The sequence below is a fragment of the Arvicola amphibius genome, chromosome 6, assembly GCF_903992535.2.
Source record: "Arvicola amphibius chromosome 6, mArvAmp1.2, whole genome shotgun sequence".
Lineage (NCBI taxonomy): Eukaryota > Metazoa > Chordata > Mammalia > Rodentia > Cricetidae > Arvicola > Arvicola amphibius.
Genome location: NC_052052.2, coordinates 50780253 through 50806495, shown reverse-complemented (window position 1 = coordinate 50806495; position 26243 = coordinate 50780253). Strand labels below are relative to the sequence as shown.

General features: G+C 39.9%; 1 pseudogene; it reads right to left on the bottom strand.

The window, feature by feature from the left end:
- Positions 1-26243, bottom strand: part of LOC119817261 — a 48867-nt pseudogene that overhangs the window by 18404 nt on the left and 4220 nt on the right.

Here is a 26243-nt window from a genome sequence, read left to right as displayed (position 1 = left end):
TAGAAGGAATGGGAGCAAAAGGAAAATAACATTTTTAGACGGGTGGGAAGGGGCTGCCCAGCAAAAAGAAAAGAGAAGCCAGTGAGACACCAGCAGAGCATTCACAGGCAGATGGCTGATCGTTTGAGGGTTTATATTCTACAGCTGAAAACGTAAAAAACCACAGAACAGCAAATGATCACCACAAGGCCTACAGTAGAACGTCTTCTCTCTATAGGTGGGGTGTTTATGAAGCCTGACTGGCCCCAGTATAGGTGACTTGGAAGCCAGAGAGGCTAGACGCCACTACAAGCAGTCTCTCATGGTGGGGACCACTTATGAGTGGTCAAAAAAATGAAAAGAAAAAGATAAGAGAAAGAAAAATCTGAGGGGCCCTAAGCCCCAAAGTGAATGCACTGCTCAGTGTGTGCAGCACTAGCTCGAGTGGACTACCCTGGGTTATCCAATCATGTTTTTAGCTATGGGAAACAACCATAGATGAATGTCAGCAAAGGGTTCAACTGTAGCCATGAAGGCTGTGGTTGTGTGGTTGGGAAAACACAGTTACGCTGACTGGAAGGGGAAAACTCACCACTGAAGCTGCTGGTGTGAGTAGAGGTTGGTATTCAGGCAGATAGAATGTGGGGCTGTTGTAAAGAAACCTGATTCCCAAGCCCAGGGTTCCACGTTTCCTCAGCCAGCCCAGCTATGGGTGGGAGGAAACCTGGAGAGAGCTTGGTCAAATCATGAACACTAGTGTAATAGAAAAATAAAATGGTGCTATTCCCTGAGGGGTGGCAGCGGGCAGTGGGCCAAGAGGGGCAGTGTGTTCTGGGCAGGGAATCGTGTGGCAAGTGAGAGACCTTGGCGGCTCAGTCAGTCCCATGCGGAGCCTCGGCAGGTGAGAGACAGAGATGGAGAGGCATACCATGCAGAGAAAGTGGGTATTTATTTAGTGGGTTATGGAGGGGAAAGAAAAGGAGAAAGAGAAGAAGGGGGAAGAACAGAGAGAGAGACAGAGAGAAAGAGAAAACAGCGAGAGAGAAAGGAGGGGGAGAGGAGAAGTTTCCTTTTCAGGAGAGAGACAGATAAGAGAAGAAACTCACAGGCTGGAAGTGGAAGGAAGATCCACTTGCCCCAGCAGAAGGCAGGGGAATGGGTAGAGCTTGTCTCTTGAAGGGACAGGACAGACTATTACAGATTATTTTCAGCAGGACAACAATATTTGGGTCCAACTTAAGATTGTCAGGAGAACGGTGGTGAAGGAACGCTTCCTAAAGGTAAAACTAGCAAGAAGACATTGACTATCTGTACACACAAGTCAAGAGCTTTTCTACACTGCCACAATTAGGTAATCAAGGTGACCTGGATTTCTGTTTAAATAGGTTACAGAAACCAAAAAGCAGTTAGTCATAACATAGCAAGTAGATATTCATTGTTCTACATTTCTGCATGTGGGAGTTCTCGTTACTGGGAACATATTTTCCAGGAACTGGTGTCACAGACAAATGGCTAATAAATACCTAGGTGGATGCCTAGCATAATAAAGTGGAGGGCTTTTTTTAGCCATCATAATATAATTTTGAAGGGAAATCAAAAAGATTCCTGGAGACAATGAACATAATCCCATGTAAAATATAAATCCCAGTAAAATTTAAGGTATGACTACATTTAAACTTTTTGCAAATTACACATTACCTCTTCCTTGAAGATGGGATTTATACAAGGCTCAAGATAAATACCTAATGGGAATGACTGAGATAGGCTTAAGTCTGGGCATGTCAGGTGTGCCCTGGTCCTACAGGAAGCACACATCACCAGGTTATTAACTATATCCATACCTAGCCTTCTGGGTGGAAAACAGGATATATATATATATATATATATATATATATATATATATATATATATGAAGGCACAACCCTGCATGTTTAACATCCCTGGTTTCTGTAATAATTATATGTAAGCACAGGGACTCATGTACTTTGCTTCCTCTTAATGAAGCAGGGAACTTCCTGATGTTAAGACTCTAACTGAGTCTTTTATCAATAAAACTTTTATCAAAAAAAAAAACATGCACCAGGTGGGAAATCATATGTACTGCTGGTATTCTGTGCCTTCAAACACATTACAGATTTCACACTTCTCATTTTGTCCTTTCCCATCAAATGGTGAGATTTCTACACTCACATTCCATTTTAGAAAAAGGAAACAGAAACCTATAGGTTTAAATGGGTTCATGAAGTCACATGATCCATGTGGTTGTCTCTGGATGCTCCATCCTCACATTCCTCACATTTCGTATATGGGACTCAGCACATAGGTTGGATCATTGGGCATGAGTGAGCTCAAGAGAACAAAGATTGGTCTACAGGCGTAAAACTCTAGACTTGCATGTTGTGATTGAACTGCCTTAAATAAAAGAAAGCTGTCTTTGATACTTAGTTACCAGGTTAGATCATGCCTTGGGCCTATCATATTCCAGATTTCCCCATGGGGCACGGATTCCCAGTCATAGTGGATGTACTTTGTAAACACCAAGGCATTGCAGGTAGTCTTTTCTCCCCTCTTTTCTAAGAACTTCTAGCTTCTTCCTGATTTTAATATTTGATGGGAGCATCCATGTGCCTTTGCATTTCTAAGAGAGAAATGTAAAAAAGATTCACATTCTACCTTTGATAAAATATTCTCATTTCCTGTCAAATGACATATGCCAGGTGTTACTCAGAGATGAAGAGGGAGGGGGCATACAAAGTATGTGAGGAAGATTGGTCAGAAATCACATTCTCAACATCTTTGCCCAGTTCAAGAACTGGAAGGATACTCATACCACTTCCAACCAACTTAGAAAATCAAGAATCCATAGCTTATAGGTAGCAATTTTCATTAGGAATCATAGTCAAACATTTCCCCAAGTTTTAGGTTACTTAGAATGACATGATTTGTGGTAGTCGGCCCCATTGCATCCCTTGAGGTAGGATAAGGCCACAGTATTTTTACATTTATTATGTTCAGTGTATTTGAGTTCAGGATGGGCCAGTTCTAGGTTTCTCCATCGTGTGGAAAATAGTGGTTCCACAGAATGGACCTTACTTAGAAACATTCCGTTTTTACAAGAAGATTGTCTCCATTTTGAGGATAAAAGATGACTGAACACCTGGGAAGACACAGTAATGGTATTATCTAGCACCACTCCCATAACACAGAATAACAGATTCTGTAGGAGTAGGAAGCATACTACATCATTTATTGACCAGTATAGACTTATTGCAAGGCATATCAAATAACCAGGGCTAGAAACAAGAAAAAGGTGTAGCTCCATAATATGGATAACACTAAGGAGTGGCTATCTTGCACCATGAAGGGTGCAACTCAAAATGAGTTGTCATTTGACCATCTGGTGTGTTATTAGAGGCATAGAGCTATAGATTTCTAACTGTCCCAGAAGATTTAGCCTGGATAATTTCCACCACTATTACTCGGTTTCTCAAATTGTTTTATGTCTATTTGGAATTGGTACCTGCCTTTCCCCCTTCAGTGAACCATGTACAATGATTTGGCATCATTGGGCCACTTGCGACACTCTTTTGTAAAATATTCCACCAGTACCCTATGATTCTAGGCCTGTGATGTGAGCCACTAAAGCTCACAGGCTAGTTGCAAGAGAAGCTCACACCACATATAGTCAGTCTGGTCCTCTGTAAAAACACTGGGGATAAATGTTTGATGCAAGACTCAAGGCTAAGAAGTATTATGTAGGCAGAAAATCTTCTATTTTGTTCCCCAAATCTTCTTCCATGTTTTAGATATCTGTGATCATACCCTAACTGACTCTGGGTCAATGTCATAGTCTTTCTATCATAAGTATGTCATAGAAACTACTTCAGAACCATTTGTTTTGTCTGTCTGGGATTGGAGAACCATTCTGTTCTGCTGACTTTTAGGAGGACCACTTAGGCAGAGTTAGATAAGGCAGCCACAGACTTGCCAGTTGAAAGAGCCTTTAAGCCAGTGCCAGGGCTTTTCCAGGAGGTAGTTCTAAATATTTTTCACTCTTTTTGCCTTGCTCAGATAAACTACTTGAACAGGTCAGAAGCAAATACATAGCTATGATAAAATGAGAGAAAAAGGGAAATTGAAGATATAATTTATATGATATTATTAATTATTTAGACAATGTTTATGCCTCCTTTTCCTCTGACATTTTGAAGTATTGTAATGCAACGAATCGTTATTCTTTTTATTTTTAGGTGAAAATATATTTTACTGAGTATGTAAGTGTTTTTTTCAAAGACAATGTGAAGATAATAGTTGCCAAGGAATTATATCCAACTTCATTAGTCTACATGTTTCTATCTTTTCCCAGTTGTCTTCATCCTGTCCTGTCCATATGAGCAGGCCAAAGTAGTTTAAGAGCACCTGTCACTTCTTCCTGAAGTCCTCTTCCCTTCTTGGACATCACAGACTGGGGACAGTACAGATGTGGTGGGCAAAGGGTGGGACCCATTATGAATTTCAGGCTCAGTTTCTCATTGATTGGGGGCTTAAGCTTAATTTTTGCATAACAGCAATGAAGAAATTGAACAACTCAGACCTTACCAATTGTTTTTTTTTTCTCATGGTTTATTTTTTTTATATTTAAAAATTTCCATCTCCTTCCCTCCTCCTCCCCCCTCCCTCCCCTCCTTCTCCCCCTTCCCTCCCTTCTTTCTCCCCCTCCCCTCCCCTCCACCCATACCTCCCCTCCCTCCCTCTCAAGGCCAAGGAGCCATCAGGGTTCCCCACTCTATGCTAAGACCAAGGACCTCCCAACTCCCCCCAGGTCCAGGAAGGTGATCGACCAAGCTGAGAAGGCTCCCACAGAGCCCGTCCATGCAGAAGAATCAGAGCCCAGAGCCATTGTCCTTTGCTTCTCAGTCAGCCCCCGCTGTTGGCCACATTCAGAGAGACGGGTTTGGTCGCATGATCCATCAGTCCCATTCCAACTGGAGTTTCCAAGACAATCTCGCTTTCCTGTGGGATGGAACCAGAAGGGGTGTCGCTTTCTCAGCTGATATTAGTGGCTCTAGGAACTGATGCCTCTTTCAATTCCTGAGTTAAACTATGTTTTGTGTCTAAGTGTTTATTTAGGTCTGGCATCTACCTGGGTTCACAAGAGCAGACAATCTGGAAGTCTAATTTGTCAAGTCAAATGCTTTCCTGTGCAGATAGTTGTTGGGAAGAACAAGGTGTCTGGTGGTAGAAATTGGAGTACAGATGTAACTGAGAAAGACTAACAGTTTTAAAACTCAGTTAACAAACATCACTGATACAGGAGAGCATGGTTCGCCAGGAAAATCACTGATGATTTTCAACCCATGAAGGGAAATAAGAATAGGCGTGTCAGAAAGTATGCCTAAAGTAAAGGTTATCTTTCAACTATGCCTGTTGTCCCCTTCCATTTTGACCGATAACAGTGATACTGATAGCCATGCTGTCTTTGGTGTTGTTTAAAACATGAAATGATGGGAGAAAGTCAGGGCATGGGATGCCCTGATCTATGGATGAGTATAGAAGTGCTATTATCTGCCTGTCCTCTCCTTGGTCCAGACAAGACCTCACTAGCTAGTCTCCACTGCAATATAGGAAGGATTGTCCTCCAGACATGTCAAAGAATGCAAATGGGAGTTGGAATAACCCTACCCCAAGAATTCTCTATCATTCCTCCTACTTTCTGTTGGAGATGTGATGAATTGGATCTACAATTTTTCTGAAGTTAACACTCAGTTGTCTCCATTAACACTGGGGAATATTTGATCTGCAGAGATGCAGACTACAGAGTGCAATGTCTTTCTACCAGGAGGCAATGGCTTTAATATCCTCTGGGGTATTGTCCTTATCAAAGATAGTGGGAGAATTTGTACCAAATTGTGTTCATAGAAGCTCCTTGTTAGTAGAACCTAAGGAAAAGCAGAGGTTTAATTCCTTAATTTCTCTGAGCTAATGGTCGTTTAGCAGAGAGAAAGTGAAATTTCTCTACAACTTGATTTCCTTATAGGAAGGAAGGTACTAATTAAGGATTCTGGCTGTTGGCCTTCATTTTCAGACCTGGAATTTCCAGAAGTTGGTTGTCACAAATTTATTTTGGGAAGTTAGACACTAGTAAAGGCAGATATTCCTGTCAACATGATCGTGCTTGACCATGAATGCAGATTGCCAAGCACCCAAGACCTTATAAAGTTTAAAGAAATTGAAGGATGGCCCTTGAAAATCAAGTGTCCTGTCTGTTTCAGCATTCTAAAGGAAGAACCACACAAAATGTCCTGACTGGTGAGGAGTTGTCTGTTTTATTAGTCTGGTTGTATTGTTGTTTGTTGGGTTTTGCTTTTCCTTTGGTTCAGGGAGACCATGGAGATTCCACTGACCAGTGTCCAGTTTAAAAATAGAGCCAACACAGGGAAAATCTTTTCTTCATGATTTCAAGCTAAGCAGCAGTTGAATAAGGTCTTTGACTCATCCTCACATAGACTCCTTGGGCATTATATTCAACCATATGGGATGCTATTTAGACAACAAGTTCTCACTAAGATCCTCTCCTTGATAAGAAGAAATGAAACACCCAGGTATCATTAACCTTTACTCACATCAACAACTTACTTGTAGCTGAGAAAAAAATGGGCCCATTTTTTGAATGCCAAGCCAGCCCAAATGTAAAATTCTAATTATAATACTTTTGCACCGGTTACACCCTTATCTCTCAAGCAAAATTCATGTCAGTGCAAATATAGAGAAGATCATTCTCTGATCTTAGTCTTCTTCTGGGGTCTGGTGGATGATCCAGTCAGTGCACGATTCCATTTCACCTTTCTCAGCAAGATTTCTGGTTTTAAACACAATGTTAAGTTATTTTCATCCTTACCCCTGTCTCTGGATGTTCATATGAAGTTATGAGAGAAGAAACCTAAATGACAACTTCTTAACTTAAATTGGCTGAGGAGAAGCCTCTTAAACTTTTCATCCAGAGTAGTGGCCTCCTCCATGTTGTATCCTTGCAGCAGGCAATAGTGGCATGGAAATCAATCTTGACGACGCCTATGACTGTGCTTTCTTGCAGTTCTTCTGATGGTTTCTTGAATGCTCTGTTCTTGGGACAAGGACAACACTGCCCCAAGTTTTTCTTAATGAGACTCACAGTAGGAATTATAATAGCAGTAACTGTCCTGATTTTTGTCTTCCACAGTTGCTGCCTCACCCACATAGCATACTCCAGAATCAAATGATTGATTGGTGTTCTGGAGCTTCACCATCAGTTACGCTTTATCCTGACTTCCTAGGCTACCCTCCTCTAGAACACTCCAATTGCAAAAGCCCTTTTCTCCAATTCTACTTTTGTCAGGTCAAAGAAGTTAGAGTGGCCTGTGCCCATAAACCCCTAACAGCAGCTACGGTGACCTCAGAGATGAGAGGATTAATGACTAAAAGTTAGACAGATTCATGACTAAAAGGCAGACAGTCAGACAAACAGATGGGCTAACCAACAGACAGTTGGACAGTCAGAAAGACAGTCAGGCAGATAGGCAGACAAAAGGAAAAACAATGGATAATAAAGATGCCAAATTTTTGATTTCTTCTGACCCTTTCTGACTTCCGACAAAGGACTAGAAGCCTTCTATAAAGGGCTGAACGGCTTTGTATACCATCAGTAGCACCCATGCTTCTTCATTCTCACTGGTCCTGGATGGTCAGCCCATGTCTACCCAAAGTTGTGGGCAAGTCAACTTCAATTGATTCATCTCAACTGACCAATCATAAATTGAGGGAAGAAGATTCCACAAAGGTTGTTAAAATCACAGCCCTCCAAGAAGGACAGACTTTAGTATCCTGAGTCCCCCTTTATTTTCAACATGATTTTCTTTCAGTGTGAGCTCAGTGTTCTTGTGTGCATTGCCCTAAATAGCATGGCAGGCACTATGCTATGTCAACTCTAAAGCTCCTTTCCACCTATATTTTTAACCATGATATTAAATACTATTATAAAAATAACCATGAATTCATGTTTCTATCTTGGTATCAATCTTCCACAGATTGATGAAGAAATAAAATTCATTATTTATTAGAGGTAAAGTTCTTCAGCAACTATGTGTCATAATACAGTTGCTGCCATGATTTGTGTGTCCTGTGAATGGTTAACATAACTCTACTTCTATTGTTTTTCTGTTACAAGTTTATGCTGGCTAGTTTTATGTCAGTTTTGTACAAGCTAGAGTCGTTTAGGAAGACGGAATCTGAATTGAGAAGACACTCCCACCAAACTGGCCTTTTGGCAAGGTCTGTTGCGTATACCTAATGAGTGATTGATGAGGCAAGAGATACTCCATTTTAATATTTTTGTATAAATTAATGAATTATTCTGATATTAGGAACCAAAATTCTTTGGTCCTTACAACTCCTTATGGCAGGTATTTTTCTACATGATAGAAAGCTCTGATTAAATTTATACTTGGATCATCTTTAGAACACAAAATTGCGCTTTTCCTAACACGAGAGAAATAGCTTAGGCTATTGTTAACTTTCTTCCAAGGCCTAGCTTCTATAAGCCCATGATTTTATCTGTTAATGTGGAAGGAAGGTCTCATTTGCCATAATCTGTCCTTTGTTATCAGCTACAAATAAAGACTGCAATTTTCAAGAATTACTTTGCAGTTTGTCCTGAAAAGGAAGAGATAATAAACCTATATCTACTTATATTTGTCAAGAGCAAAGATTCTGATATCTGTACTTCATTCTTCCAGAGAGGTTTCCTGTTGCAAGTCTAGAGAAAGTGGAGGATGCCATTCCTATCAAAGACTAGTAATTTACTTTCCCTTAAGTTAGGGCGTACCTGCTGTGTGGCTAGGCCATCAGTATGCAATAGAACTTACTGTGTGACAGTGTCTAGCCTGGATGTCAGCAGAACTATGTGATTATGTTTTCTCTCTTGGACTTTATCATTACCATATGTATAGCCAGCTGGTTTTATGGATGGGAGAGATAATGTGAAAAGAAAACTGTTGTTCGCCTGAAGTTTTCATAGACTGTCAGTCACCTAGATCACTCGCTACACATGTAAGAGCTACTGAGTTAACCTATATGCTGCAAACAGTAATTATGAATAATAATATTTCAGACTGCTTGTTATACAGCAAGACACTAACTGATACATATGAACTCAGTGAAAATGATCCTAAATGGTGAGGCTAATTGCAATCTGATTATAATAGAGAACCAGAGTAGAAGTGTAAAACTTAGCTTTAAGCCCTGTTATGAAAATACATATTCTTAGAATATTCTGAATTTGACTATAGTATAAAAAAGATACCAGTCCATTTTCTCTATAATAATTAATGAATAAGTTTGATTACATGAGATCATATGAGTCCTGGTTTGGTGGGGTTTTGTTGTTGTTGTTGTTGTTTTTCAACTTGATATAAAATTGAGTCACCTGGAAATAGGGAACCGCAACTGAGGAAATGTCTCCATAAGATTGCTTATAGGAAAGGCTATAAGGCATTTTTTTTTCTGATTAAAGATTAATACAGTAGTACAACTTCTGGGCAGGCAGTACCAGGATGTTTAAGAAAGTTGGCTGAGCAAACTGTGGGGAACAAGCCAGTAAAGAATATGGTGTCTGCCTCCAGGTTCCTACCTTGAGTTCTTGCCCTGAATTGCCTTTGTGAAGAAGTATGTAATGTAAAATGAAAGAGACCCTTTATTCCTTGTTTGCTTGAAGTTATGGTTTTTATCAGAGCAATAGAAAACAACCTGAGAGAATGCACTTGTTAATGAAATAAGTAATTAAAAGATGTAACAAAATTCTGAATAATAAGACACCAGTGAATCACTGGGTTGTTTTCTTAAAGTAATAAAAATGGGAAAAAAAAACTTTTTACATGAGGGGAGAAAGAAGCACCTACACAATTGAGATTTTTAAGATCCGAAGACAAATAGTCTAATATTCTCTTGTCCTAACGTCTTTTTTCTCATTTTAAAAGCATCTAGTGGAGCTAGCAAGATTGTTCAGTGGGTAAAGGCATTGCCACATAAGTTCAATATGTGGCAGCCACAAGATGGAAAGAAATGATTTAGTTTGTATGTTGTAATTTGACCTCAACCAATTGCTGTGGTATATGTAGGCACTTATGTGTAAACTACTCCATCTAGAAGGTAAATAAAAATTTAGAGGCATGAGTATCTGAGATTCCTTTCACCACCATTGCAGCAAACATCAGGGGAAGCTTCTCAGAAATTCATGTCATAAGCAGAAAGAGCTTCAGCTGAACTGTGTGGTTACAACGCTGTGCTATAATACAAAATCTGAGACTATTTGCACAAGGAAGTCCAGAAGGAATGCTTAGACTTTATAGTATCTATTTTATCAGAAGTTTTATGCCACAAGAGACCTTTCCTGTTGTTAGCATGAATATGTCTTATTTGTCTCTATTTGAAAAGCATAGATAAGACTCATAATAAGTGTTGACCTATAGAAGAATGTGTGTCGAGCAGAACCTGATCCAGTTCAGCAGGTGCCATTTAAAATTGCTGTATTGTGTTTTCCTTGTGTTAAGTAAGGAGCCATTCTCCCCAGCCTCATCCAGTGTCCTTATTAATACACAGCTATATCTCTGAGTAAAAGGTAAGAGATCATCCCATTAAAATAGTTAAGAACACTTCAATACTCTAGCTATATGGCAGGTATCCAGATTTCTTTGTGAAGAAGAGGCAGGATTTGGGTCTCTTCCCCCATGTTGTAGAAAATAGAGCCAGAGAGAAATAAGGGTGATCTGCAGCAGTCCCTGTTCACAGCGACAGTGGGGTGGAGTCACGGGCAGGGCCACATGCACAGCGTACACGTGAAGCAGAGGACTGCAGAGAGAAGAATGCAGAAGGACCAAGGGGGAGCGCTGAATCCTCTCTTGCCAATCACAACTCACCCATTGAGAACAGCAGAAAAGATTCTCTCTTCTTCAACTGCCCATTATACAAAAAGAGGATTCAAAACATCTGGATTGGGCTACTCTTTGGGGTCCCTGTGTAGCCTAGTGAAATTGTGCAGGGTCACTGTTCCCTACAGAAGGCACCAACATGTCATAGCTTGAAATATAGCCTGCATACCCAGGTAGACAGATAGGGAGAGTGGTTCTCAAGCTCCTATGCCTGAGACTCTTGACGTCCTGAACTTTCCACCCTCACCAATCTACTTCTCTACTGTCATTTGAACTGTGCACCCATTATTTCCCTTTTATACATAACAGCTTTTAGTCACATATTTTAATTACTTTATAGGAAATTTTATCAGCATGTCTATACTTCTCTTTGTTACAAAATATATCTGTTTAACTGGAAGAGGTTAAGATATGTGTCTACAGAAAGGTCCTATAAGCATTCAAAGGAAGATATTGAACCTCGCTGCTCTCAAAGGTCAGGTCTATGGTAGTATATTCTCTACTTCTCTGTTCTGTTCCATAGAATGTTAATGAGATACAACATAGAGTCACACCACAGATAGTCAAAGACATACAGATGCATAAGAAAGAACTTCTGCTTTGACAGGTACGTCTATGATCCCTGTCAGGAGCCTTTCCCTCATGCTGTTTTTTTCGCCAGGACTTCTTGAAGATTCTTTAAATCTCTCAGGATTCTCTTACCTCCTTTTCAATTTCTTACTTCCATATTAATGAATCATTTAATCTGTTTTCCTAAATTCATACAATGGCACACCACGGTTGTCCTGCTCCTCACTCTACCTTCCCTTCATCTACAGAGAGGCAGAGGGCTTTCTTCTGGGCAGTCCTCATGGCTTCCAAGTAGTGACTCCATGTTCTTAGTCTCCTCCAACCCCATGTCAAGGTTTGGAGGTATTTAATAAATAATGGCTTCAGCAATAAAAAATAGCTTCAATTCTGCATGCCTAATCTCATTTTATTTCTACTTGGATCTTAGGTTTGAGTCAAAATACTGAAACTCTTTATGGTTACATAACATGCTCACATAGTTGCAGGAAGTGGAGTCCTTACTGGAACCAGGGCTTTCTGCTAACACGGCCATAGCTTCTAGCCTCCACTGCACATAGTTATTTAGATTTCTTAATACCCAGGACAGGTGTCAGAGTTGATGTTAAAAGTCTGCGGGAAGCATTTCACTGGATGCCTAGGGTTAAGTAAATGAATAAGAAGCGTGCAAACACACCTGGGCAATTGAGAAATCAATTTCCAGCCATGAGATTTTCACTGACGAAGGGAATGGTAAACACAGTAGCTGCCCCTCTGATTCTAAATATAAGCTGGCTGTGCAGAGATGGGTGGACAAGCTTTTCTGGATATGATGCTGTAGAGCATCTCCAAGAACAATATATTCAAGAGTCTGAGATAATTGACCTACATCCTCAGAGACAGGTCATTAGACAGCATGGGAGGGAGCTTCAGTTGTGTATTATAGAGAGGGAATGCTGGTGGCCAGGAGAGATGGGTAGTAATGTGATCAGCATAAGGTCAGTGAATACAGGGAGTTGGACAGGGATTCTTGGAGTAAAAAGGAAATGAGATGCTCTAATGTCAAATGCAGTAACTCCTGTGGATGGAGCATGGGCCAGTATGAATCCTCAGGGCAGGCTTGGTTCTGGAGCCTATCACTTTGTAGAAGAAAGTGCTTTTGTGTAAATTCAGTTTCCCTGAGACTTAACTTTCCAATCTAGCAAATGGAAGATGATTACTCTAAAAAATTAGGATGATATTTTGGAAGAGATACAAGTCTGCAGAACGTCATGATTGCCTCATAAATATTGCTCCCGTCCCTCCCATTCTTTAAACTGATATTTCACTATGGGATGTCTTTCTTTGAGATACTTTGGGGTTCTAAGTAAAGGTGGAAATATGTTGGGGACACTGTTAGAGATATTAGCCCCTCTCTCTCTGGTATTCGTCCATGTGCCTCAAATGTGTTTTATATCTTAATATGTGATCTTTTGAGGATTGTAAAGAATTTCCTAAACTCAGCATGCAGGTTCCTAGTTCTGAGACCTGCCCAAGTAGATAAAGTCTGATGGAAAGTTATGTATGCCACCTACATGCTCACATTAACACAGGAAGATGAGATTATCCAAGGGAAATGCAGCTAGGTTTTGCCTAAACATGTTTGATTCAAACCCCTTCCAACACCACAGCCAAAAATATGTGTAAATATCCATTTAGATACATGGAATGCTTCACCAGATTTCTACTTCCCCATTAAAATAACTTCTTAGGACATGAATACCTACCACGTTTAAAGGTTCAGTATGGTAGTTGATATCCAACATGGACTTATGTACCTGAGGTTGTGAGTTACCTTCAGCAGATGGAATTCAGCCAACTTGGTGTCAACTCTCACTTCCCTGGGAACATTAAGGGTATGATGTTGCCCATCCTCTGTACCTCATGGATTAAAGTAGGGCATGAACTCTTGGTCAGTCAAGCTTGCCTGCCTCTCATAGTTGCCACCGTCTGGTCCTTTCTGAGGCACAAATTCTAGAAACACCATTCTACCTTGTCCACGTGCAAATGACATGCTCACCTTGGACTTTGAGGTAGAGATTCATGTAGAGCAGAGCCCATCACAGGGTCGTGGATGTTGTCTCTGTTCCAGCAAAGAAGAGGTCCAGAGTGCTGCAGATGAGGCTGTCTTCACTGAAACTTGTAGTCTTCACTGGGTGCTGGAAAAGACATATTCATTTATCTAGAGGCGTTTTTTTTTTTTTTTTTTTTTTTTTTTTTTTTTTTTTTTTTTTTTTTTTTTTTGCCCCTAAACACAAAGTCATTACCCTAGGAAGTGGACTGGAGGGAAACAACCACAGGAAAATGATCCTGTCTAAGACTTGACAAGTAAGCAGAGGAATCACAAATGCCCTTTCCCAAGTGCTAAGAGAAAACTTCTTTCACTTAGGTTAATGGGACCACACTCTCATGCTTGCAAATTCTGAGATGCCATTAGACTCTAAAGAGAATGTGCCTTTGACAGTCTTACCATTCAGTGTTGTGGTATTTGAATATAACTGGCCCCTATAATCTCATCAGCAGTGGTACTTTGAGGAGGTGTGGCTTTCTTGGAGGAAGTGTGACACCATGGGGATGGGCTTTCGGGTTTCATATGGCCAGGATGTCACCTAGTGTGTCAGTCAACTTCCTGTTGCTTTCAAGATATAGGACTCTCAGTTACTCTGCACCATGTCTGCCTGCAGGTCACAGTGCTCTCCGTCATGATGATTTTGGACTGAACCTGAACCTCTGAAACCAGAAGCAAACCACCCACAATTAAATGTTTTTCTTTATAAGAGTTGCTTTGGTCATAGTGTCTCTTCGTAGCAGTAAATTCCCCAACTAAGACAAATGTCAATAGTATCATATATTAGCTGTGTGACCTAAGTCACTTTAGATTTCCTTTATTCCATTGCATGTTTTATAAAGTTGAAATAAGACACATTCCTTGAGAGGGCACTTTTAATTTTGTGAAGTTTAAAAACCACATAGTGAATAGCTAACAGTCAAACTATTTTCTGAATGCCCGAAGTAATAATGTAATTCCACTGTGTGAGACAAAGCCATTGCTAACTAACTTTTATAACTTTTACAGTTGAAACCTCTGTTTCCAAAATTTATTTCTTATCAGATTCCATTATCTTTACCCTGCCTCTAAAAACTTCAATTTGTCAATGTTATTTCTCATGTTAATAGCCCATACCTGAACACAATATGACCAGCACCATCTCCCATGGGAAGACAATGTGCTTAAAGATTACAATTCCAGTAAGGTAAAATATAAGGTAAAAGATGTTCACCCCCTACCCACTGCAAGAAGAGGTGTCCAAACTTCATGAGTCACAGATGACAATGTTGGTGCTATGGTGTCTTTACTTTAGCCAGTAGCCCACTGAACGCAAAACTACATTCAATTAGGCAACATTACTGAGTCCTGTCTAGAAGGATGGATAGTGGTGATAAGGAGAAAAGAGGGAGGTTAAATTCTCATCTAGACCTTAAGGGTAAATTCAAGAGTGAAGTTCAATGTTTCTTGTGTTCTGAAGTGGGTATGACAGGAAATAAAATGGAGTTCTCAAGATTAATTGCTACTTTTGCACTTTTCACAGTTCTTCAGATATGAATAAAAGAAAGGAGATGCAGAATGTAAAGGAAATATTTTGATATATTCTGGGATATAAGTCAAATACAATTCAACCCATGCCTTTTTCTTGAGTTGTTACCACTCAACAAAAATAAAATACTGGAACTATGTTTATTCATCTCAGGTAAATGAAATAAGACTAAATGAATAAAATTGAAACACATTCATATCCCTAAAACATGTGCATATTACCTAATTTGTCAAGAGATGTTTTGTATAAGTGATTAATAAAAATATTTTGAAATTAGAAGAATTAACTTAACCAAGTAGTCCCAGTGTCATCAAAAGAGTATAGAAGAAGGGGCCTAGGATCAGAGTAGGAAAGAAGAGATGGAAAGTTGAAAAGACAAATCAGTCCTAGCATGGAGTTTGAGGAAGCACCTACAAGTTTAGGTGTAGTGGGCAAGAGGTCCTTGTGCACAGATAAGCACTGGAGAAGCCAGGAAAATTAAAAAATGCGTACTTGTCTCTTCAAAGGAAGGAGACAGTTAAAATCTGTCTTCCTCCAAGAATGCTGGGAATGGATGCAGTTTGCAAACTGGTTGTTGATTTTTTAATATCTGTAGGGCTAGGCTTCACCCAAATCCTTCTGAATTAATGTTTTGTTTATCTTGAATCCTTTCCCCCTAAATCTTGAGCATTGCTTTTAAGTTCATTTGCCTCCTATGTTATCTTGGACCAATTCCTACAGTAATTATGTTTACCTCTGTGCTCCCTAGATCCTAAATCCTGAGCACTATCTAGGTCAACAGTGCCCATCTTTGTGAAAGCAGCCAGGTGTACTTTGTAAGGAATTTTGTTATAAACATGTGTTAAGATTTGTTATGTTTGTAGGACTCAGCCAATTGCTATCAGAAAACTTTTTTAAAAAAATTGTGTTGTGCTTTAATATGGATAAAATAAATGACCTGGTGTGAGACTCTAGAAATCTGAACTACTTATTTAAGTCAAGCAGATTTAGATACGGTGCCTCCCCTTTCAAGTTTATAGCTGTGTTCAGCACATAGTCCTTCTCATCAATCCAATTCAGAAACTCGGTCCATGTTGCCTGAGTTAGATGCAGAAATCATAAAGAGAATAATAATTGTACAAAACACTGCACACATAGGCATTTGGACATCTAGAAGCTGTGGGAGCCCTTAAAATTGATTCCCCAGAAAGTCTTCTAACTTAGAAGATTAATATATACACACTGTTAGTACACTGAAAATAAGGAAATCTTACTAGATACTTTCATTTTGTAGGATTGTAAATGAAAAAAAAACTGATGGAGGAGGGTCATCTGTCTATGTGTTACTTCTGCCTTGGCCCTTTAATAGGACAGAAAATTAGGTAGGCGGAGTAGACAGAACAGAATTGTGGGAGAAAGAAAGCAGAGTCAGGCAGATGCCTCAGGCAGTTGCCATGCCTCTCCTCTCTGAGACAGACGCAGGTTAAGATCTCTCCTGGTAAGACACCACCTCGTGGTGCTACACAGATTACTAAATATGGGTTAAAGCAAGATGTGAGAATTAGCCAATAAGAGGCTGAAACTAATGGGCCAGGTAGTGTTTAAATGAATACAGTTTCCATGTAATTATTTTGGATAAAGCTAGCTGTGCAGGAGCCGGGCAGCGGAACGCAGCCTGCTGCTCCATCTACAGAAAAACCTTATATTTTAAACCATTAAATTTTGTGGTAGCCTTTTTTTTTAGCATCAAACTATTAAACCTTTAATTCTTCCACAAGAAGATGATACAGGCAGCGTCTTCTTTACCTTTCCTGTTTCCTTAAGAACAGCATCAAAGAATTCTCTCAGCATAGCAGGATCCCAATCTGCCTGGTGTTTGTTGACAATATGACGACAATATGAGAAACAATTTCAGATCTTACCAGTATCTAAAATTTTTTTGATGTGGTTCAGGAAGAAAGATATTTCATTATTCATGGGAAAGCATTTTACAGCTGACTGGGAAAATGAGACAACCATGGATACACTATAACATACTTTAATTAAGACAGTCTTGTCTTTCCCTCTTTCTTTCTTTTTTTTAAAGATATATTTATTTATTATGTTTACAACATTCCTTCCGTGTATGCTTGCATGCCAGAAGAGGGCACCAGATTTCATTATAGATGGCTGTGAGCCACCATGTGGTTGCTGGGAATTGGACTCAGGACCTTTGGAAGAGCAGTCAGTGCTCTTAACCTCTGAGCCATCTCTCCAGCCCATCCCTCTTTCTTTCTTACAGTGAAGAAATGGAAGGTTTTTATTTTTGTCTTAGCTCCCTAGTGAGCATTTTAGTTCTACTATGGAAAATATGCTGAGTCTCATATCCCTTCTTGTTCTTCCATTCAATTGTTCCCTGGTTCATTCCACCTCTCATACCAGGAGGCTGACATTGCATGTGGTAGCTTTTCTAGTCTTAAATCCATGTTCAGTCTGTAATCTACAGGGCTTCCAGAGACATTATCTGACAGTTTAAACACATGACTTAGTAAGGCCTGGACTCAATCCTCCATGGCATTTCCCTTATACTCACACCAAGTCCCGCAGCTCTTCACTGTAGCTTGGGCTGAGCTGGTCCTTGGGTACCCATTTCCTCTTTCTGCCAGTGTTATTTTCTATGATTCAGTGTCCCCTGTGCTTGCATTTGATTTTAAACATTTGCAGTTGCAATGCATTGTGCCAGAAAGCTCTCCTCTGAAACCCATATGACCCGTTTCTGCTTTCACAAAGTATTTCTTAAGTGCCACCTCCTTTGAACCCTCATAATGATGGTCTCGGAGCTTCTATTGTCTTTTCACCCTTTCTTAGTCCCCTGCCCTGATTTATTTCCCTCAGAGAAACCATCAGGAGTATTAGCGTTTGCAAGTAAATCTATAGCACCTTTCCCCTTAACTATTATGTAATTTCCACATGAGTAAGACAGGGTTTTTATTGAAATAATGTGGTCATTAAATGAACTCTTTTTTATCTTAAAATTATTTTTATTAATTCTCTGAGAATTATGTACATTGTATTTTGATCATATTCTAAGGTGAGTCTTATTTTCTGATGAAATGTAAAGCATTTTTAAATAATTTTTCTCATTTCTTTTTTTTTTTGAGCTCTACATTGTTCTCTGCTCCCCTCAAAATAAAAAATAATGACATCTTGAATTTTGCAGGCAAATGGATGGAGCTAGAAATTCTTCTGTTGAGAATTCTCTGTTTAGTTCAGTACATCACTTTTTAATTGGGTTATTTAGAATTTTAATGTCTAATTTCTTGAGTTCTTTATATATTTTGGAGATCAGTCCTTTGTCTGATGTAAAGTTTGTGAAGATTTTTTCCCATTGAGTAGGCTGCCTTTTTGTCTTATTGACAGCGTCCTTTGCTTGACAGAAGCTTCTCAGTTTCAGGAGGTTCCATTTATTTATTGTTGCTCTTATTGTCTGTGCGACTGGGGTTATATTTAGGAAGTGGTCCCCCGTGCTCATGCATTGAAGGCTACTTTCTACTTTTTCCTCTATCAGGTTCAGTGTGGTCGGGTTTATATTGAGGTCTTTAATCCCTTTGGACTTGAGTTTTGTGTATGGCAACAGATATGGATCTACTTTCATTCTTCTATGGGTTGACATCCAGTTATGCCAGCACCATTTGTTGAAGATGCTTTCTTTTTTCCATCGTATAATTTTAGCTCTTCTCATGAGCTACTGAGAAGAAAGCATATTATTTTGTGTTTGGGTGAAATGTTGTGCAAATGTCTGCTAGATCCATTTGATTCCTGTCATTATTTCACTCCAGCATCTCTCTGTTTCATTTTTGCTTGGTTGTGGGAAAGAGCTAAGGAGATCCCGTCTCCACCAGGAGGGTCGGTCCCTAGGTGTTCTGGGAAGAGGAACACCTACGAATATGTTTTGGTGAGACAAAGAATATGCTTGGAGAGACAAGGATAAAAGTGCTAGGGGAGCCCTGGATCTACACTAAGAGTTGGAGTCTCTAGTGAATGGAATTGAAGTGGTAGAGGTGGAACCTTTCAACCCGATGCTACGGGACTTGGGGTGGGACAGGAGAGACCATAATGGAGGAGAGGAAGGACAGTGAAAATCACCCGAGACCCGGCCTGGTGTGGCCACTAGGAATCTCAGGTAGATGATGTGTCTAGGTATTGGAGATTGACACAATTGGGGACGGGCTAGAAGGGAGCTGACAATGTCTCCAGGAATGAGTAAAGCTGAATTTGAACCAAGGAAAACAGGGATGGCAGACTCCCCAAGGAAAGGAGGTAGGGTGGGAGGAAGGGCACTGGCAAGCAGGTTGCTACAGGGTTGGGGGTAAGACAGGAGAGATCACACTGGAGAACAGGAAGGATGGTGAAAATTGCCTCCCTGAGTCCCAGCTCTCTGTGGCCACTGGGAGTCCAAGGCAGACAATGTTACTAGGTATCAGAGGCAGACATAGAGGAGAGGAGGAAACTTCTTGCTAACCTCGATAGGTCATATGTTTGGTCCTCTGCTAGAAGACTTAAATGATGTCTTAGTTTTGTTTCTTATGATCGTGCTAACCTATCTGGACAAAAGCAAATTAAGAAAGAAATGGCTCACCTAACTCACAATTCCAGGGTTCGAGCAATCAGTTTTGAAAAGTGAAGACAGCAGGAACTTGAAACAACTGGCCACATAGCATCCACAGAGAACAGTGAATTAAGACACATGTCCCCGTACTCTGCTAGTGTTCCCAACACTTTCATTGTTCAGTCTCCTTCCTAGGGAATGGTGACACCCAGGGCACCAGATCTTTCCTCTGCAATTAGCATAATCAAGACCATCGCTTAAAGACATCCCCTAGGTCAAACTAATTCCGAAATCCTTTTGTTGAAACTCTCTTCCCAGGGAATCCTAAAGTTGTTAAGTTGACAATTACAAGAACCCATCACAGATGGGTTTATAACCCCATTAAGAAGTTACACAGTGGAAAGTATGTACCTTCTCCAAAATAAAGCTGGTATGTTGTTAAGATATTAATGAAGAGACTAAATGGTCAAAAGTATATCTATATGTTTTATATCCATGTGAACACATGCAGAATGTTATATATGTAGACTAATAAATGAAGCACACACACATATACAAACTTACTATGAACATACACATGCATACTTACATGTAACTACATATATTGTTATGCACACATCCCAGCTCACAGCTGATGAGTGCTATGGAAAGAAATGGAGAAAATAGAAACCAGGTTATATTGGGTTTTGATGCATTTTACCTCAGTGTTTGTACAAATAAAGGTAAGAAATTAAAGAACTTAGTAATTCAACTCAATAAAGGGATTGTTATGGCAATGTTTACTGTAATGTGTTGTAGGGAGGTCACTTGTTGGTTTCTGGCCACCTGGCCAGCTAAGACCCGAAATAATCACACAGAAACTGTATTAATTAAATCACTGCCTGGATCATTAGCTCTAGCTTCTTATTGGCTAACTCATATTAATTTAACCATTTCTATTAATCTGTATAATGCCACATAGCTGTGGCTTACTGGGTAAAGCTCCCAGCATCTGTCTCTGGCGGCTCCATGGCTTCAAGTAATATTATGTCCCTTCTCAGGCCTTAGATGGGGTTGAAGATTACCTATCTAGACAAAATACAATCTCTATGTATCTAAAGAACCTAATTAATCTGACTGAATGTATAACAAACATGAACAACTATTGACCTAATGTTTAATACTTGTATAACTTAAAGAGTAAGACTTCATCAGAATATTAAATAATCTGTAAACAAATGTGCAATGAATGAGGTCAGTGACCTCAAAACGTAAACAATTTGTAAGTCTCTTGTTTAGAGGTAAGAATAATATATAATACAATACAAAAATATATCCTAAAGGTTGTATTAATATACAAGATGTCCTAAACAGAGGTAGAAACATGCATGTATACAATCTGACAGAATAACTTCGTATAGACGCACAAATATTGTAAGCAGAAATAAGAAATATAATTTGAACTTGTATCAATATACAAAAAACTATACCAATGTAAATCATCCATAAATAATAGCTCACAAGGATTCACTCTATTACCCACTATTAGTAATGCATGGATAGTCGCTGTGACCCAGTGTGTAAGCCAGTTTAACTTTGCCCTAGCTCCGTGTAAGTGGCAAGACCGTAAACGGGTTTATTGTTGCTGATAAGGATGTTTTCTTCCTCTGTCACAGACGTTTATTGAGGCCTTATTAAGGGTAAGGCTACCTTACCCTTATGTATGTATATCCAGGTTGGAGGCAGCTCATAGTAAACCAATAAGTGAGACCTGAAAAAATAAATAACCCCAAGTATTGTTGAGAAAAATAAAGCAAGGTTTGACAAACAAATGCTACTGGTGACTTCTAGAGGTCTGGTGGTCAAGACAAGTCTTTCTGAGCTCGAAGTGCATTTCATATTTGAATGTTAAGGCAAACTGACGTATGAGCCCATACAAAATAAAAGTGACCTACACACTTCCAAGAAATGAGATAAATTAAACATTCTCCTTGCAAATGAAAAGAGGAGACAATAGGCCAAAGCAACACCCCAATCCAGCAGGATGTGAATTAGACCTTTATCTCCATGTCTCACAGAATGACCTTTGAATAGGCTATGAGGGATTTGGGATGCCCAACGTCTCTGGCATTGCCCACTGCAGGCCCCACTGCCACTGTCTGGGCTGTGCTTTCCTTAGTGCCTTCAGCTTTCCTTGGCAGGGTTCCACATTCCTGGCATACTCAGCTTTCTTGAAATCTCTTTTGTAGCTTTGGCTTCACTAATTCAGCTCCATGCAATGCCTCCTCTGGGCCTGCTTGCTTGCTCGCAGTAACACTGCCCATATACTGGTCTTCCAGTCTTTGAAGATTCAGCAGAAGCCTCAATGGTCTGACAATTCTTGCATTTTGCCAACTTGCAAAAGTAATAACACATAGGAGACATGGTGTGGGGTGTCAGTGTAATGGGAACAAATGTTAGGTCCTTGGAGTTTGCTACAGCAGCTTCTGAGGTCTCGGACAGGTAAACATAAGGAAGCGAATCCCTGGTAATCATATTCTTTGGCATCCGTTTGCATGCAAGGTGACTCAGCATTGTATGCTGCCCAGTGTTCATTTTCCAAACAAAATTTCTCAAATGTCTATCTTTATATCCTTGATCCCGTGGGAAACAGGTTTTTGCTGACTCCTGGTGTGACCTCAAGGCATCTTTCCTATTGTCTCAGGGAAAAGGATACCACAGCCTCCTTGTCCTACCCTGAGTTTATAAATAGTTTTTCTCCTTAGTAAGCTGGACATATGGCTAAAATCATCTAGAAATCCTCATGCCAAGGCATGAGTGATGTACTGCCTTGACACATCCCTCCATCTAATCCATAAGTCCACCATCTGTAAACTCAGCCTCATATAACCCACAGAGCATGGGAAATAGGAAGACACATTCTCATCAGCAGCCTAGCTTCCTGAGTTCCTACAAGAATCACTACTTACAGCATTCTGAGTTTTTAAACTTTCCCAAACTCCTTCTACAGTTCAGGGCTAAAGGTTTCAGAATCACATGGTGGATATGGTCATAGCAACAGCCTCGTTTCTTGGTAACAATTTTCTGTGCTAATTAGTTTTGTATGGTTGTGATTAAATAGCGGTGGTAACTTAAAAAGTGGGGGAGACTTGTGTTGGCTCATGGTTTCTGAGGTTTTGGTGCAGTACTCTGATTCCATTGCCTTGGGGCCCATGTTGATGAGGATAATGTGGTAGCAGGAGTATGTACTCGAAGAGATTGCTCCCTTTGTTTTGATGAGAAAGCAGGGAGATAAAACATCCAGGAGGGAGGTGGGATATAACTTTCAAAGGCTATGTTCTCATTTCCTCCTTCAACAAGGCTGCACCTTCCAAAGAATCCTCTACCTTCTAATAGTAACATCAGTTGGGGATAAAGCCTTCAATAGAGGAATGAGCTTTGGGGAAATATTATAGATATAAACTACAACAGTGTTTGTATCTAAAATTTATTTTAAAATTCTTATTTACATCTTTAGGACAAATTTATGAAAGTAGAACAACTAAGTGAAAGAGCATACATAGTTAAGTATTGACAAATACAACTTGATCCCTAGGCTAGAGTCCCTGACACCATGTACAATAATGTTCAGAACTTGTGATTATTTCTTAAGTGAATAAGAGAAAAGTGATTGCGTTGTCGCTAATTTCTCTTATCTTTTTAATTGTGTTATATTAAAACTCTATAGTGTTACCACTCTTTTTATAAAGCTACTTGCATTTATTTATTTATTTATTTATTTATTTTTAATTAGAAAACCCAATCTTCTTTCCGGTTGTGTTCTTCTGGGGAGCAGATCCTTTTCTCGTTGATCTGAACTATATGACGGTTTGCAGGAGAATGGCCTCCTAAGGCTCATGTAGTGGATGCTTAGTGGAACTTTTGGGGCAGGATTAGAAGGGGGAGTGACACCGAAGAAGGTGTGTCACTGTCAGTGGGCCTGAAGTTTCAGAAGCCCATGACGATTTCAGTTCGCTTTTCTCTGAGTCTCCTTCTCTGTGTATCAGGATGTAAGCTCGCAGCTACTGCTCCACTGCCAAGCTCGCCCTCCTGTGCCATGCTCCCTGCTATGATGGGCATGGACTCGTCACTGAAACTTCAAGACAAATAAACGTTTTCTAAGTTACCTTGATCATCATGTGTTAAAGCAGAAATACATACTGACATGTTCCAAAGGAACTAGGCCTTTATCAGTTATTATATGTTGTAAATATTTCTTAAACAATTCTCCTGGTCATTTTGCCTGAAGTATTGTTATGGCAAAGAAGTGTATATGCGGTGTACGTGGTGTGTGTGTGTGTGGTGTATGTGGTATATGTGGTGTGCGTGTATGTATGGTGTGTGTATGGTGTGTATGTGTGTGTGGTGTATATGTGTGTGTGGTGTGTGTGTGTTATATGTGATGTGTGTGTGGTATGTGTGTGGTGTGCGTGTATGTGGTGTGTATGTGTGTGGTGTATGTGGTATATGTGGTGTGCATGTATGTGTATGGTGTGTATGTGTGTGGTGTATATGTGTGTGTGTGTGTGGTGTGTGTGTGGTATATGTGATGTGTGTGTGGTATGTGTGTGGCGTCCGTGTATGTGGTGTGTGTGTGTGTGTGTGATGTGTATGTGTGGTGTGTGTGTGTGTGTGTGTGTGTGTGTGTGTGTATAATGTCAAAATTCTCAATCAGTTTTCACCAGGGCTTCAAAGCCTTGTGCCATGCTTAGACATAATATTCCCATTTCAAAAGTACAATGCAATTCTTCCACACTGAAGACTTATTTCCTGGATCCACTTTTACATTGTTTTTGACCATCTGATACTCTTGTTGTAAGAAGTAGATAGAGATAAAACTCACCACCCTCCCTGTTATCTACCTAACTGGTTTCTACCCACTGGTTTTAAATGTTCCCTTTTCCAGAAATTGTGGGAAACAGAGATTCTCCCTTCATAATAAAAGTTCCAGAGACTCCGAGCAGTGAAAGCCAGACACTATTTTATGACTTTGTAAAGCCAGTATCGGCCCAAGATAGCAGGGAACTGATTGCAGAGAGCAATCTTTATAGCACTAGACTCATGGCGCTTCCTCCATTTCCTCATTGCTTGACTAATCAGGAAGGTGCAATCTCACGTCATTTATCCCTACTTTCCTCTCTGTCCCTGACCAAAACCATTGGCAAGATCATCTCCATGTCTTCCATCCTGCTTATTATAAAGTTTATCTGACGCATGACCTTGCAGGCAAGCTTGGCTGGTAGGAATTTTCTACTCTAAACTTCTGCTTTGGGCGTGGGAGGATAGCTTAGCAGAGTGGGAAAGAGGCCAGGTTAGAAGGTGTGTGCTCTATTGATTCCTGCACCTTTGCATCTGTACTGAAGCTAGCACCTCAGAAAAGGACAGCCGCTGGTATTTCTTACAAAATGTGAAGCTTCTTTCTCTTCCTGTTTCTACCTACTTAGCATTTATCACTGATCAGTCTGTCATCTGCCTATCAATCAATCAATCAGTCTGCGACTTATCTATCTGCCTATCTACCTGCTTATCTATGATTGAGGCTACCTGGGCTTTCCATTGGTTTTATTGCTGTTACTATTGGTATTTTTGAAATTACAGAAGAGTAGTTATTTTTGTAAGTGAATTTTAATGTTCACTGTCTCACTCCACAACTTTCGTTTGTTTTAGTTTTTCTGGGAATTCTTTTATTTGTTTGTTTTTGAGACAGAGTCTAGTTATGTAGCCCTGACTAGCCTGGAACTTGCTGTGGAGAACAGGCCAACTTCAGACTTATGGCTATTCTCCTGTCTCAGCCTCTTAAGTGCTGGAATTACAGCTATGCACCACCGGGCAAAGCTTCCTGAACATTCTTTATTTACGATTTTCATTATCAACTTAGGAATCCTCTGGCCTGGTCAATAAGAAGTTCTTATGACAACTTGGTTAGTTAACAACCGAGTTTGCTCCCCTCCTGGGTTTTATTTTCAGGAATGAGAATCTTTTGGCTCTCAGCCTAAGACTTCTCCCTCCACACCCCCAGGAAATAAAAGTTTTGTTTTTTTTTACAGATGACCAAAATACATTATAAACATGAGTGAAAATGTCATAATGAAACCATTTTGTAATCCAATATATGTTAATATAAAATACATTATTTTAAAAAAGGTTCTTTTTAAGTGAAAGTATAAGAAAATCTTGGAATGCTTGAATGATTTCTAGAACTTAAGAGGTTGTATTCTTTACAGAGTTGAACTTGAATTGTGGAAAGTTCTTTTGGAGGATACATAAAACTTAACAGTACAAATTGCTCCCTTGTTTCCCACCCTTTAGCATTACGTTCATTTTGGTTATCTTAGGCTCTTTCTTTCTTCCTTCCTTCCTTCCTTCCTTTTTTTATTGAGACAAGGTTTCTCTGTGTATCCCTGTCCTAGAACTTGCTCTGTAGACCAGGCCTTGAACTCACAGAGATCTGCCTGCCTCTGCCTCCCAAGTGCTGGGATTAAAGGTGTGCACCACCACTGCCTGTACTTTGTAGAGAATCTTAAAATGTTTATGACT